Genomic DNA, 12,862 nt, shown 5'->3' with positions numbered 1-12,862 from the left:
AGCCAGGACTCGGCTTCACTTGACATCAACGTCAGAACTTCCGAGGTAAAACTTTGGGCTAAGGAGACTCGGGATGCGCTCTTCGTAGCAGAACTGAATTGCATTACGAATTTGGAGCGCGCTTAGCCCTCATCGCGGCGCCGAGGGGCTAACCGGTGCGGCGGCAATCTGCGGATCAGAGGGAGCGGCCGGGCCTCGGCTCCCGTGTGATAAATGAGTTTGTATTGTCTGTCGGGCTGGCTTCCTGCCAGCGCAGGTCACTGCTTATTAAATTACCACTTGTCAATGTCCTAAATACTGATTGATGGATGAGCGCGGCCAAGCGAGGGCTGCTACCACTTTTTTTCCCCCCCTCCCCCGACACAATTTTCTCATGACGAGGGGAGGCCTCCATCACATTGTTATCGACGTGTATCGAACCGGGGACCGCCGGCCGCCTTCTTGAATTCTTCTCGCAAGTTTGGAAACGGTTGGATTTCACAATCGTCAAGGTGACCTTTCGATGTTTTCCTGATCACCTCGTTGGATTTCCAGATTTTATATTTTGACCTCAAACAAGTTCTGCTCATCGGCCAGCCGTTAAATGAGTTGATGGAATGAAGTTCTCCTTTTGGTCCTCCTCCAAGCGTGGCTGCGCAGTGGTCCCTGAACGCCGTCGACTTGTGTCCGCTCATGCGCACTTGTCGGGTCGGGGGCATCGACGAGTTGATGATATTTGAACGCTATCGAGTCCTTGAGCAGATCGTATCAATCGGCGCATTGTTCCCGCTGTCACCGCCACGCGTCATGTTGCCCGAGGAAGTCGGAACCAATTAAAAAGCGGCGCCGAGGTGCTCAAACTTCTCCAAAAAGAAACGTTCGCCACCATTTTTATCCGACAACTTTTACCAAAAAAGCCGTCTGTTTTTCCCGAGCTAACTACACCACGTTTGCGTCCGACGATAAGGTAAATGAAAGGATGTTTCAAAGGGAGGCGGCTTCTCTAAACACTTTGCTCACTCAAAGACCGGACAAACTAGAGCAGTTTGGAAAAAGACCGCAGGCGTGCCAAGTGATTGTCAGCCATGCAAATAATCACTTACTTACACTCAGTGAGTTTGCTTCGGATAAGGCAAATTACCATTTGAAAATGAGCTCAAAAACACTCTAGGCAAAAAAGCTTGCATCATGATTCTTGGTAATATCAAGGATACGTAAGCGCACACACACACATACACACACACACAACTGGCTGTAGGGACATGGTGCACTCTCACATCTGATTTGCTGTGAGAGCTCTGATTGGTTCTCCGCCAATCTTGTGCCACCTCGGCTTGATTTCCCATATGCGGAAAGTTTAAAGACATTTCAGAAATATCATATAGAACGGGATGAATGGCGGCTGCGACGGACTGGGCAAGGCTGATATTGAAGGAGAAGGCATTCAAGTTGTGCTTCAAAGAATTCAATGGATTCTAAAATCATAGAACACCAGAACCTGTTCGAGTTTTATTCGAAAAGAAGTGCTCAGTGTCGTAAATTGCGCTCACACTGAACATTTGAGCTAGAAGACTCGTGATGGTTTGTTCAGCATTTTTGGTTTTAGTGGAGAGACATAAAGTCAGTCACGGAGCGTTTACAGAGGATCGAAGCGTTTCGGACTCTCGGGCAGGTGATGAGTGGATCATAGTGAATAGCCAGGTTTGGGGGGGGGGAGAAAAAAACTAAGCTCATCTTATCCACTTAGTTGCTGAGTCTATGGTCGACTTCAGCAACAATATGAGCGTCTCAGCTGGGATTGGGAGGCAAGCGACGTTTAAGCTACAGTGTCAAACTAATGCCACTTTGATTAAATGCTGCACACACGAGCAGCGGGTGTTTCGGATCCTCAGCACTCTCTCTTTCGGACCTTGTCTGGTGCACTGCACGGCACGTGAGGTCGGTTCTGTGGTCCAGGGAAAAAAATATTTTATCCATTTATATATTTATTTAATATTTCAGATTTGTTTATTTTTATATTTATTTATTATTTAATTCATTTAAACATAGACAGGTTGATGTGTGTCGTGCAGTCGGATTTCTATATTTATTTATTTTATATTTATTTATTTAGATTATTTATTATTAGATGTTTTATACTTATTTATTTTATATTTGTTTATTTCATATTTATTTATTTAATCAGTTTAAACATAGACAGGTTGACGTGTGTAGTGCAGTCAGACGTTTTTGACCCATGACCTTCTTAGCAAAAACAATAACGTCTGTTTTGGTTTGGTTTAGCTGAAGCAAATTTTGGTTCATCCAGTTGCGAATTTGCTCCAGAGTTGTGTAAAAGTGAAGCATTAATAGTCTCACTTTGCACAAGGCTCAGGAAAAAGAGAAGATGTATGAAGAAGGAAAAAAAAAAAAAATCTTATGCCTGATTTTAGTCGAAAGGAATGCTGGCACAAGGTAGTTGGGAAGAAAAAAACAAATCTGAAGGGACACATCACAAAGACATTGTGGTAAGTTCACAAAAAAATTTGGCGGTAACATTAAACCAACGGACGTAATGCTCCAACAATAGTCAACCGACCGCAAACTAATGCAAGCTAGCTTATTAGCTTGTCGCATGTAGCGATCGTCGTCGTTTGTTGATATGATTGCGTGTGAAGTTTTGTGCTAATTGAAATGCCTTTTCTTGTCAGTCGAATAACAAGTTAAAGGAGACGAAAGGAAGAACTAATCAAAAGTAAAAAAAACAGTTTGCAACCCACCGGTGACCCTGATGTGTCAAAAACGGACCAATGGAAACATTTTAAAAAGAATCATTGTCAATGTAAAGCAAGCAAGTTTTTCATGGAGAAAAAAAAAATGTGATTGAGCAGGTTTAGTTTGTTCCTGCCAAGTTTTCATACTTCATGATCGTTCGCAAGATTCAGACAGAAGGCTGGAAACTGAAGAAATCATATTATATCGTGAAGATATTGTTGGTGGAGGTTTGGCTTCATTCTTCTTCTGGACAATGACAAGTAACGATTTGTCTTTATGAGACATGCTTGGTTTTTAAAATCCAAATGATTCTCCTTTGGTGAGGTGTGAATATTAAATATTCGGTTGCCACATAAATCGGCAAAAGAAAATGATTGCTGATGGCTACAGGTAAGAGCCCCAGCTGCAGCAAAGTAAAGAACAAAGGTCATTCTTCCCCATGATGCTCGGACGAGCTAAGTAAACGCTGAATAGCCGTCTTCCACAGTATTCCTGTCAGGGCTTATTACAAGCTTAGCAAGAAAAATGAGATACCGGTTGACCTATTTCGGAGCACTTTTTTTTTTTTTTTTTAATTTTCAGACAGGCTCCCCTTCCTCCACGTCCAACGCGAGTTCCTTTTCATGGCTGCGCCCACCGGTCCTTCCAGCGAGGAGGTCAGGTCAGAGGCCACCTGGCTCATCCACGTTGCCGAGCGCGAGCAACCTGGCAACAAAAGCCGCCGCTGTTGGAGATCCGTCACCCGCTGCCAAACTTTCACCGTCGGCCCCTCCCCTCGGAGGCTCTCTGTGAAGAAAACCCCCGCGGGGATGCTTCAATGGGGGCAGCCGGCACCAGAGACTTTGCAGCGCTAAAGTTTGGATGCTGCTGTCACCAGGGGAGTCACACTGGGAACTCACGGGCCACGGGAAGGTGGGAAATAAAAGCGGTGACGTACCTCCGCTTTAGTGCCTGGCACAAAGACACTTCTACAGCCGCCGTTTTTGGTCAAGTCTTTGACATCATCGGCATCATTTGGCTGTCAGAACTCATTTTGTTATTGGGCCCCTAGAAGCTGCTTGATTGGCTGTTTCAAAAAAAACATCTTCAAGCAGCTTTAAATGTGAAACAATACGCTATGAAACCAGATGAAAGAGCATTAGTTTCTCGCGCCACGGAAAAAAAATCCTGCACGTTGAGTTTTGCAGATAAGACTTGAAGGCCCCTTCGCTTCTAAAAGCAACATTGGAGACCAGGGGTTTGGTCTTAAGAAGAAGTTTGTTATTGCGCTGCCTTTGACTAAGGTCATACCAAATTAACAGATGAGTGACTGAATAAAAATAGCATGCCATTAATTCATTTTTTTTTCCTCTTCATAGATCTTAAAGGTTGACCTGATTTTTAAAGCTAAACTATGTGGAGAAACCAGGGAGGGGGGGGGTGCTGGGGTAGTCGGGCTCTTCAAATTGGAATAAGCAGCACACATTCTTCCGAAACCACTTTTCACAAGGAAACTTAAAAAACAAGTTTTGAAAAACAACGTACACAAGAGCGCGGTTGGAATTCCTAAAGTCGCCGCCCGATCGGCGCTGACAACCGGAATCAATTTTCAGGTGATAGAAGGCATAAACAAGCCGAGTCGTTTAATTGCTAGCCAGCGTCGTCGTTAACGCGCTTAACTCCCGGGCGCATTCAAATAGATGCTAATTATTTCTTGTTGAAGGCCTTAAGATTGTCAACTCTTGTGGCGGCTGACGATAAAACACGGCTCTTTCAAACTTAATCATCAAGTACATCCATTTGGCATGAATGGCTCCGAGGTTAGCGGCGCCATTAAGTCCGCCGTCCATTTTTGCTTGAATAGGCTGGCGTGCACAAAAAGCAGATTACGTCCTCAAATCAAACTCAAACTGATAATCGCGTTCCTGAACAGTCAATTATGGAATGTTTACTGTAGCGCCATTTTGTTGATAAAATGCGAGCTGGGCTCGAGATTGACAAGGATTTGTGGGGAAATTGCGAGAAGACAAATGATGAGCAATTGAAGACATTTTTTTTTGTCCTTTTCTAAAAATGGACCACAAGATACCGGATGTTTAATGAGGAGAGGCGATGATGGGCAGTCCTCACATCATAATATGCAAATGAGCCGTCTATGAAATAGTGTCTAATGCACTTGTGCACAGCCTCGGATGCCAATGACGACCGCGGCTGCTTCGTTATTGGGATAATTAGCCAGTTTTTGTTTTTTTTTTTCTTAAGAAGAGTCAAAAGGGATAAAGTAACAACCGAGGCACTGGAATAAATATGCACATCCTGCTTTTTGGACAGATAACTTGTTCATCAATTGAAAATATGATTAAAATGGAATCTCGTTTCCAAAATCCAGAATGCTGTCTATTTTTTAAAAACGTCTTGTTCTTTGTCGGACGAACTGTTTCGTTCCTTGGACGAAATACCCGTAACTGCTAATTTTCTTTTGGCTTCTGGTTTTGTTTCGCGGACATTTTATATACCTTATTTTCTTACCTCCCAAAGGATACACGATTAATTACAGAGATATAATATGGAACAGTAGATATTCTTTTTTTTTTTTGTACATGGTCCCTGAAAAAAATAAATGAATAAAGTAGATGAATAAACTAAATTTGTCATTTTGGCAATGTCATTATACAACTTTTCAAAAAAGTTTCCCCCCCAAAAAACATTCCTGCTTTTGACTGAGGTTTTTTTTTGTTCTGTGCCCTTTTTCATGTTGCATCTTAGAACAATGGAACTATCAACCAGCATTAATGAAAGACATTTCTGGCCACAAACAGTGTGGCCGGCCAACCTCTGCGTCTTTGAAGCCCACCCTCCCCTCCTCCCCCCCTCGCTTAACTTAACCCACTCTGTTGGCTTTGTCCTTTAATGTGGCGGGCGAGCTGGCCTCCTCAAACCGTCCCAACAATCACGTCAGTCGACGTCTTCAGAGCGGGGACTATTTGCATTTCCTGCTCCGTTTGAGCTTCAATCACACAAAGGGTCCAGGATTCCCGCACAAGAAAGAGCGGTGGGGGGGGGGGGGGGGGGGGGGGGACGCACCCCCCCCTTTAAAGTGATGTGGTGCTGCACAACTCAAACCAGATGAATCTTCTGTATTCTTACCTTCCCCTCTGCCAAAGACACATCAGGCACATCCTGTTCACTTCACCAAAGACGGACTGAAAGAACAATGATGCTTCACTCCACACACGTATTTGATTGCGGGTGTGTGTGGGGGAATCACAAACATTCATGGTGGGAATTAACAAACAAACATCAGAACGCAGAAGAACTTTTTCCAAGGTGATTGTCAGGCTTTTGTGACAAATAACTTTGGTTGCATCTGAAATTTTCCATCCTCCATGCAACACTGTTCAGTTATGTTCTCAATTATGGATTGTTTCAATTTTGGAATAATTTTATTAATTATTTCTTGGTATGACTGAAAATGTTGATTAATTTATATTTTATTTTAAGTGAAGACAATTTGTAATTTTAGTATGAACACATGAAATCGATGCACAATTTGTCTTCGTGGGCCACATAAAACGATTTGGCGGGCCGTATCAGGCCCCCGGGCCTTGACTTTGACACCTATGGTCTAAGTGAAGACACCTATGTTGCGTGAAGACACCTGGGTTAATCAAATAAAAATGTTACATAAGTTACTGGATAAATTTGTCCCTCAAAAATCACAATTCTATGATCTGCAACAGTTGTCATTATCTGCAAAACAATATTATGCATTTTACAGCCAATGTGAGTTATATGGAGCAAGAAACCGTGAAACCATTTATGAGACACTTTATTGTCATTGCATATACTGCATCACTATAATTTTCAAAACCTGACCCAAAATAAAAGTCTGGAGCCTGTGAATATCATCAACTTTGGCATTTCCTCCCTGGAAATGGGACAGTTGACAAAGAACGTGATTGTCCTATCCTTTGTGTTGTTTATTTCATTTGTATGTCGGACAAGATCTCAAATGAGATGATTCATTTGAAGGGGTAACTTCACAATAAAGGTTTAAAAAAAAGATCTAATTGCGCTTATGGATGCAAACATTTTGCGGGGGCTTACTTCACACTCAAGGGCTAGCACTCGTTTGTGATTGAGGCCATTTCAAATAAACTTGACTTGCTTCAAAACTTTTACTAAGAACATACATGGAATATTCTAGAAGGGTCAAGCTGTCTGCCTTTTGTTAACCCAACGCTTTTCCCTGATTGAGGAGGGCAGCAAACAAGCAGTCAGTGAAGAGCGTTTCAAAATGAGGTGATGATGTCACTGGAGTCACTGAAGAGCTTCTCAGTGATGATGTCACTGAAGTCCAGACTTCAGGCAGTCATTTGTAGCAATTAATTTGTTTTCAAGTAGTATTTTACAAGTCAGAAACACTATTCAGTTCTTGAGAAAGGTGATACCTAAAACTACCGTAAGACAATTCCCAAAAACCCAGTTTTACATCTTCTCTCATTTCATTTTGTTTCATTTCAAATCCATTTTTGTCAGGAGAAATCCTTCAACGTCTGTCTTTGTTTGAACACTTCTAAACCAAACTGCTTGCAGTATTTCTGTAAATTTGGGTCCTGGCTCGGAACCACACTTGTAATTTAGGTCTACAGCCCCGAGTAAGTTTGGGAAACTGCGGTCTATAGAGAGAGTGCCGAATGTAACTCCGCCCCCTCTGGCACCGACGGCCGCTTAAAGCAAACGCGGTGAATTCTTTGCAGCTCCTGCTTGTCCCCACCGCGCTGTGAGGTGCGAGGGTGTGGCCCGCTAATCCGAGCCAGCTGAACTGAAGCGAAGGCCAACTCGGAGCCACATCGACAAAACACAAACACGAGCGGGAGTGATTTGCACGGCAGACAAGTGGAGCGAGCCGGCCCGTCTACAATAGAGATGTTCTTGTAAACAAGAGCGCGGCGCTAAAACAATACAGCTGTGTCTCCGCTGGATAAGCGGCGATCGTCATCGCTCAGTGTTTACGAAAAGCGAACGGCGAGCCCCACGCAGTCTGGAGAACGCGAACCGAGCCCGTCCAAAGGCATCAGCGATACACTTCTTCTTGATCGCAAATTGTCATCTTAGCACAACGTCCTGCCCAAGTAATGCAAAGTGACAGTTTTCCCCCCGTCGTATCTGAAGGCCCGCAACACTTTCTCCACGGCAACATTTCCAAAACTAATCATCGGTCTTTATGGAAAAAGAGCTTATCATATGCAAAGTGCTCCACATCAATGTCTTCATATTCTCGTTTGAGAAATTCATTGCGCTGAGAATTCCCTGGGGAACGGCAAGTTTCTGCCTCGCTAAAGTTTTTTCTTTTTTTTTTAATTCTCTCGCTTTAATTCAACTTGGCACGTTATTTCTCAGAAATACCGTCGGGCTCGGGGGAGACACACAGACGTGGTCGCACTTGTTAGTGCTGAATAAAGATCAGACAATGGCTGAGGGGAGAGGGGCGGCAGTCTAGTGAGGTATTGACACAGGAGATATTGCCTGAACAAAGTGGATCCGTGAGAAAAGGGAGCGAGCGTGAAGGGAGGCGGGAAAAAAAAGAGAAAGATTATCTTAATTTTCATTCAGGAGCTGCTTAGTGCAGCACCTGTGCATGAATAATGTCATTTATAGGCACATTGAGATGTGCATAATTCCCCCTTAAATCATACACATTAGCGGCATAACAAGGGATGAACAAGTCGGCCTCTCGCAGGCTCGCTCGGGAGCTTCATTGTCAGCCGCTCACCTCCCTGCTAAGAATGTACTTCTTTATTCAAACACTTGGCTCTCCTCTCATTTAACATTTGCTATTCGGACCACAGGGGCTGTGAGGTTACATATCCTGCTTCATATTACCGAGCTGGATTTCATTTGTGCCCCGCAATATTTCAATATAAGGCTAATGGAGCACCGGCGGCGTCATAACGTTTGTGTTTTCGAGTCTTAAAGCGCCAGGGGTTGTACGGCGGTACAATTACAGGATTCGTAGCATTGTTTACCATCAAACGGCCACGGAAAAGATTGACTACTTCTAGAGCGGAAATGACGTACTTGCGTTTGGCTAAAGGTTAGCTAGTTTGGGTGAGCTTGATGTAACCTTTTTTGCGCCACGGACCGTTACGTGTCGGACCGTTACGTGTCAGAAATATTTTCGCGGACCGGCCTTTACATAAATAAATAATACATTTCTACAAATAAATGATAAATTTATAATAAAGATATATGTCGCACGCATGCGGGGTTTGTTGTTGTACTGAAACACACACAACAGCGGCAGTTACAGTCACGACCCGGCGAAACTCCCGCTGTCAACTACTTCCGGGTACTGAGAATACGTTCGAAACATCACACTGTCCATGTTACACGCAAAATTATACATTGTACAACCGTAACCGTACGTATCATATTCTCAATCAACAATTAGCTAAGACTACCAGCAGTATTAGGAATTCTGATCATCAACTTTTCAACAGATTTACTCACCTGAAACACACACGACAGCGGCAGTTACACTCGTGACCCGGCGAAACTCCCGCTCACGGTCAACTACTTCCGGGTATTGAGGACCCCCGTAGTTGTCCCAGGTGCCTTATTAAAATCCCCAAATATTCGCCACTGATACCATACAGTTTAAGAAAAAAAACTAAACTAATTAATCAAAGTATTAATCAAATAATTTTCATTAAAACAATTAATTAATTGGGAAAAAGTAATTAAAAAACAAACTAAGATACAATGTAATTTCCGTCGATGCATACATTGCAACCATTGAATAAAACAAAACACAATTCAGCAAGGCATTAAGAAGATTTTTCTTTCTAAATATAAGCATATCTTATAACATACACAATGTTGCTGATTTTCCAATCGATACATGACCACTAACTGACTAAACATCGGACAAGACCGCATTCTTGGGTAACAAGTAATGGCTAAGCTAACAGGGTACTTCAGTTGTATTTGTATTTTCCTATTCACTTTTCACACAATTCGGCATGGACACAAAACATAAAACACTTTTCCATTTGGGCATAAGGTCAATTATTTTTTTTTACCAATGGTAAACATTCACCACTCAAAATAACCTTCCAAAATTTTGTGGTGAATTTCTCTCACTGTTCCATATTTTTTTACTTTTAGGTCAAACTAAATAAATAAAAGAGAAGACAATTTGCATGCGTACGGGATACTTAGGGTTAAATTCTCAGAGATGCTCAAACCACGGTATCTTTGTCTCAGCGGAATAAATTTACACCAAGAGTATGTCAAACAGTTGAGAACAAGGCGGGTGGGGTTCCAACATGCCACAGTCACAGAAAGTGTTTGTCAGCCACGTCAGGTTTTGTGTTGCCCTGGGAGACACACACACACACACACAGTAGCTTACAGTAGAAAACAAAAGTAGTAACGAGCATGCCATCAGAGAAAAATGTCAGCAATTTGGGCCCACACTGCAGACGCTGAAGCGGCCCACGCGGCCCAAAGTTCACCACGACAATGTTCGGCATTGTGGTGTCATCTGGTTTACGGCGGGCCCGTTTGAATTTCAACTATGCTGGCGAGGATTTACCGTAGGAGGCATCTGAGGGAGTTTGCCATACTGACACATTTTATGGCATGATCCTGCAACCACAGAGGGATATCAATCCGGAGCGCCATATCACTTCTTTTACAAAATCAATTTGACCTTTCTTTCACACGTGAACTTCCTTCCGTCTTTAAAGGGAACAGAGGCTTCCCTTTTTGCTCGTGCGCAGCGGCGCCGACATCATCATTTATATCGAGATCATTATTCTTAATCCCTGCGAGCATTCCGGTAATGTTGGATAATTGCAGTAGCGTGACCTCAGGACAAACGCCATTATGAGTCCAAAGGATGACAAGTAATCTGAAGGATGTCAAATTGGCTAGCCGCACGAGACACTCCCTGCCGTATTCCGACTTTTTTTTTTATTTATCCACATATCTTTGAGATAAGCAACCCAAATAAATGATTCACATCAATTAAGGTTTAATCCCGCACAATGAGAAGTTGTGCAACTATTTCTTTTATGCCAGAACAGCGCTCTTCCTATCGCCCGAGGACATGTCTGTTAAATAAAACCATCAGAGCTTTACGTTGGTGCAATTTGCATATTAAATGCTGGATGGGACATGACGGTAGAATTGGCTAAAGCAATCTAATCATTGCGCCACTCTGACTAGAATCCCAAACACTTTTTTGGCCGATTGGATTTTCGTTCTGAGGACACCGTTTTTAAATTCAGCCTTAAAACACAAACTCGCAGTTCATCCGGTGGATAAAAAAAACATTTTTACCCCAATATATATATATTTTTTTGTTACCACCGGACACGACAATGCTATCACCTGCTAAATTTGAAAACAAAACATTTCTTTAAACGTCCTGGGAGGTGGCACGCGAAAAAAAAATGGGCCTAACATGCCGAGCAAGCGGATACTTTCTAACAGGGGTTGACTGCAACAAACATGGCGTGCGGCTGTGTGTGTGTGTATCACGCTGATCACCTCTGATAGTCTGCTGCCCCATGGCTACACATGCCCTGTTTAGGCAGAGACAAGAAGACACCCGCTTGTATCATGGTCAAAGGCTTCAAGCGCCATAGCTCGGAGGCCGGCATCACTACGCCGCAATTAAAACACACAGACGTGACGTGATATTCTTCTGCAGCATGCGGAACTCTTCTCCTAACAAAAGCAACACCAAAGAGGAAAGAAAATAAAAATAATACAAATCAGGAAATGAGGAGAAGAAAACAGAAAATTAACGAAAAGCAATTGGAAAGCGAATTAGGAGAGGACATAAGAAAGGCAAAGGGACAAGACAACCAAAATGAAGATAATTGAGGAAAGGAAACACAAAAGCGGATAAGCGAGGAATTTACCACGATAAAAAGGATTGGAAAAGTAGACAGGAAAGGACAAAACGCAGAGGACATGAAGGAACTTTAAGATGAGTTAGCGGAAGTTGCTGAATGCTTTGTAGAGTGGACACAAAGTGCAGAGCAGCAAACTTCTCAGCCGAGCGTCATTGTGACTTGCTGTGATTTGTTTGCCCCGTGGCGAGCGGCGGTCCGCATGGGAAGACGAGAGGTGCCCCGAGTCCGTTCGCCTCGCTTCTATCGGGTCACATCACACGCCGGCGTCACTTCCATGTCCACTCACTTCGGACCTGACCCACTTTTACCAGTCCGAGCGCGGTGCCGTCATCCCGTCCGCCTCGGCCGATAGAGCCTGACACGCGGTGATTGGATCCGCAGTTAATTAAAGCCTTGCTGCGCCCGCGTCCCCATCAGCAGATTGATGCTCGACCGCATCACGCAAATGAGAAGAGCCAAACGTTTGAAACTTTGGTCAACTTTGACAAATGCGGTCGAGAGGACAGAATAAAACCCCAACTCTCTTTTCAAGTCACTTGCTGTTGTGCTGCTCGAAACAACAGTTTGAATTTTCTAACGTTTCTCCACTCTGAAAGGAAAAACAATTATTGTTGTACATATCGCACACAGAAGAAATATTTAGTTTCTCATCTTCATTCTCTGTCACAAGGCACATGGCTTGGCTCCAATCAAGAAATCAATCAGCGCTTTCACTCAAATAACGATGGAGAGAAAAATGTTTTTGAGCTTTGGGCCTGGGAAGTTGCCTTGGATCCTGGACATCTGAGATGTCTTTTTTTTTTTTTAAACGAAAAAAAACTGAAAACACCCACACAAATTGACTAGTATCCCCCCCCCCAAAGTCACCCCAGCCCCTCTGTGCAAATTTGGACATGATTACAAGTGAGAAAAGCAAAGGGGGGTCTAGCTTCATGGCAGCAATGGAAGCTATTGCTCCCATGTGTGCTCACACACACCTCAGCCACAAGTACACACGTGCCCAGCAAGTCGACTCAATATGCACAGTTGCACAAATGGCATGACTCGGAAAGTCTCCAAACCTCACTGGAGGTGAAAAGTGTCCGGGAAGAACTTGAACAAAAACGCTCTGTGGCTTTGGCGTGGCTACCATATTCTACTTTTCCTGAAGTCTTTGAAAAAAAATAAATAGATGAGCCAAGCTAAATATTGCAAGATTAAGGGCTCTAATGACATTGCTT

General features: G+C 43.3%; 1 long non-coding RNA gene across 1 annotated transcript in view; it reads right to left on the bottom strand.

Moving 5' to 3' along the window:
* LOC148401568 (uncharacterized) overlaps nt 1-9,299 on the bottom strand; it is a 31,396-nt gene extending 22,097 nt beyond the window's left edge. Inside the window, exon 1 of the long non-coding RNA XR_015857241.1 lies at nt 9,226-9,299. This is a non-coding gene — a long non-coding RNA (uncharacterized LOC148401568). The remainder of the gene's footprint in view (nt 1-9,225) is intronic.
* Between the last annotated feature and the right edge of the window lie 3,563 nt (nt 9,300-12,862).

Source organism: Syngnathus floridae, chromosome 2, assembly GCF_059516105.1.
Source record: "Syngnathus floridae isolate MCC-2025c chromosome 2, RoL_Sflo_1.0, whole genome shotgun sequence".
Lineage (NCBI taxonomy): Eukaryota > Metazoa > Chordata > Actinopteri > Syngnathiformes > Syngnathidae > Syngnathus > Syngnathus floridae.
The sequence above is the reverse complement of the archived record's forward strand: the minus strand, read 5'-3'. Positions and strand labels throughout refer to the sequence as shown.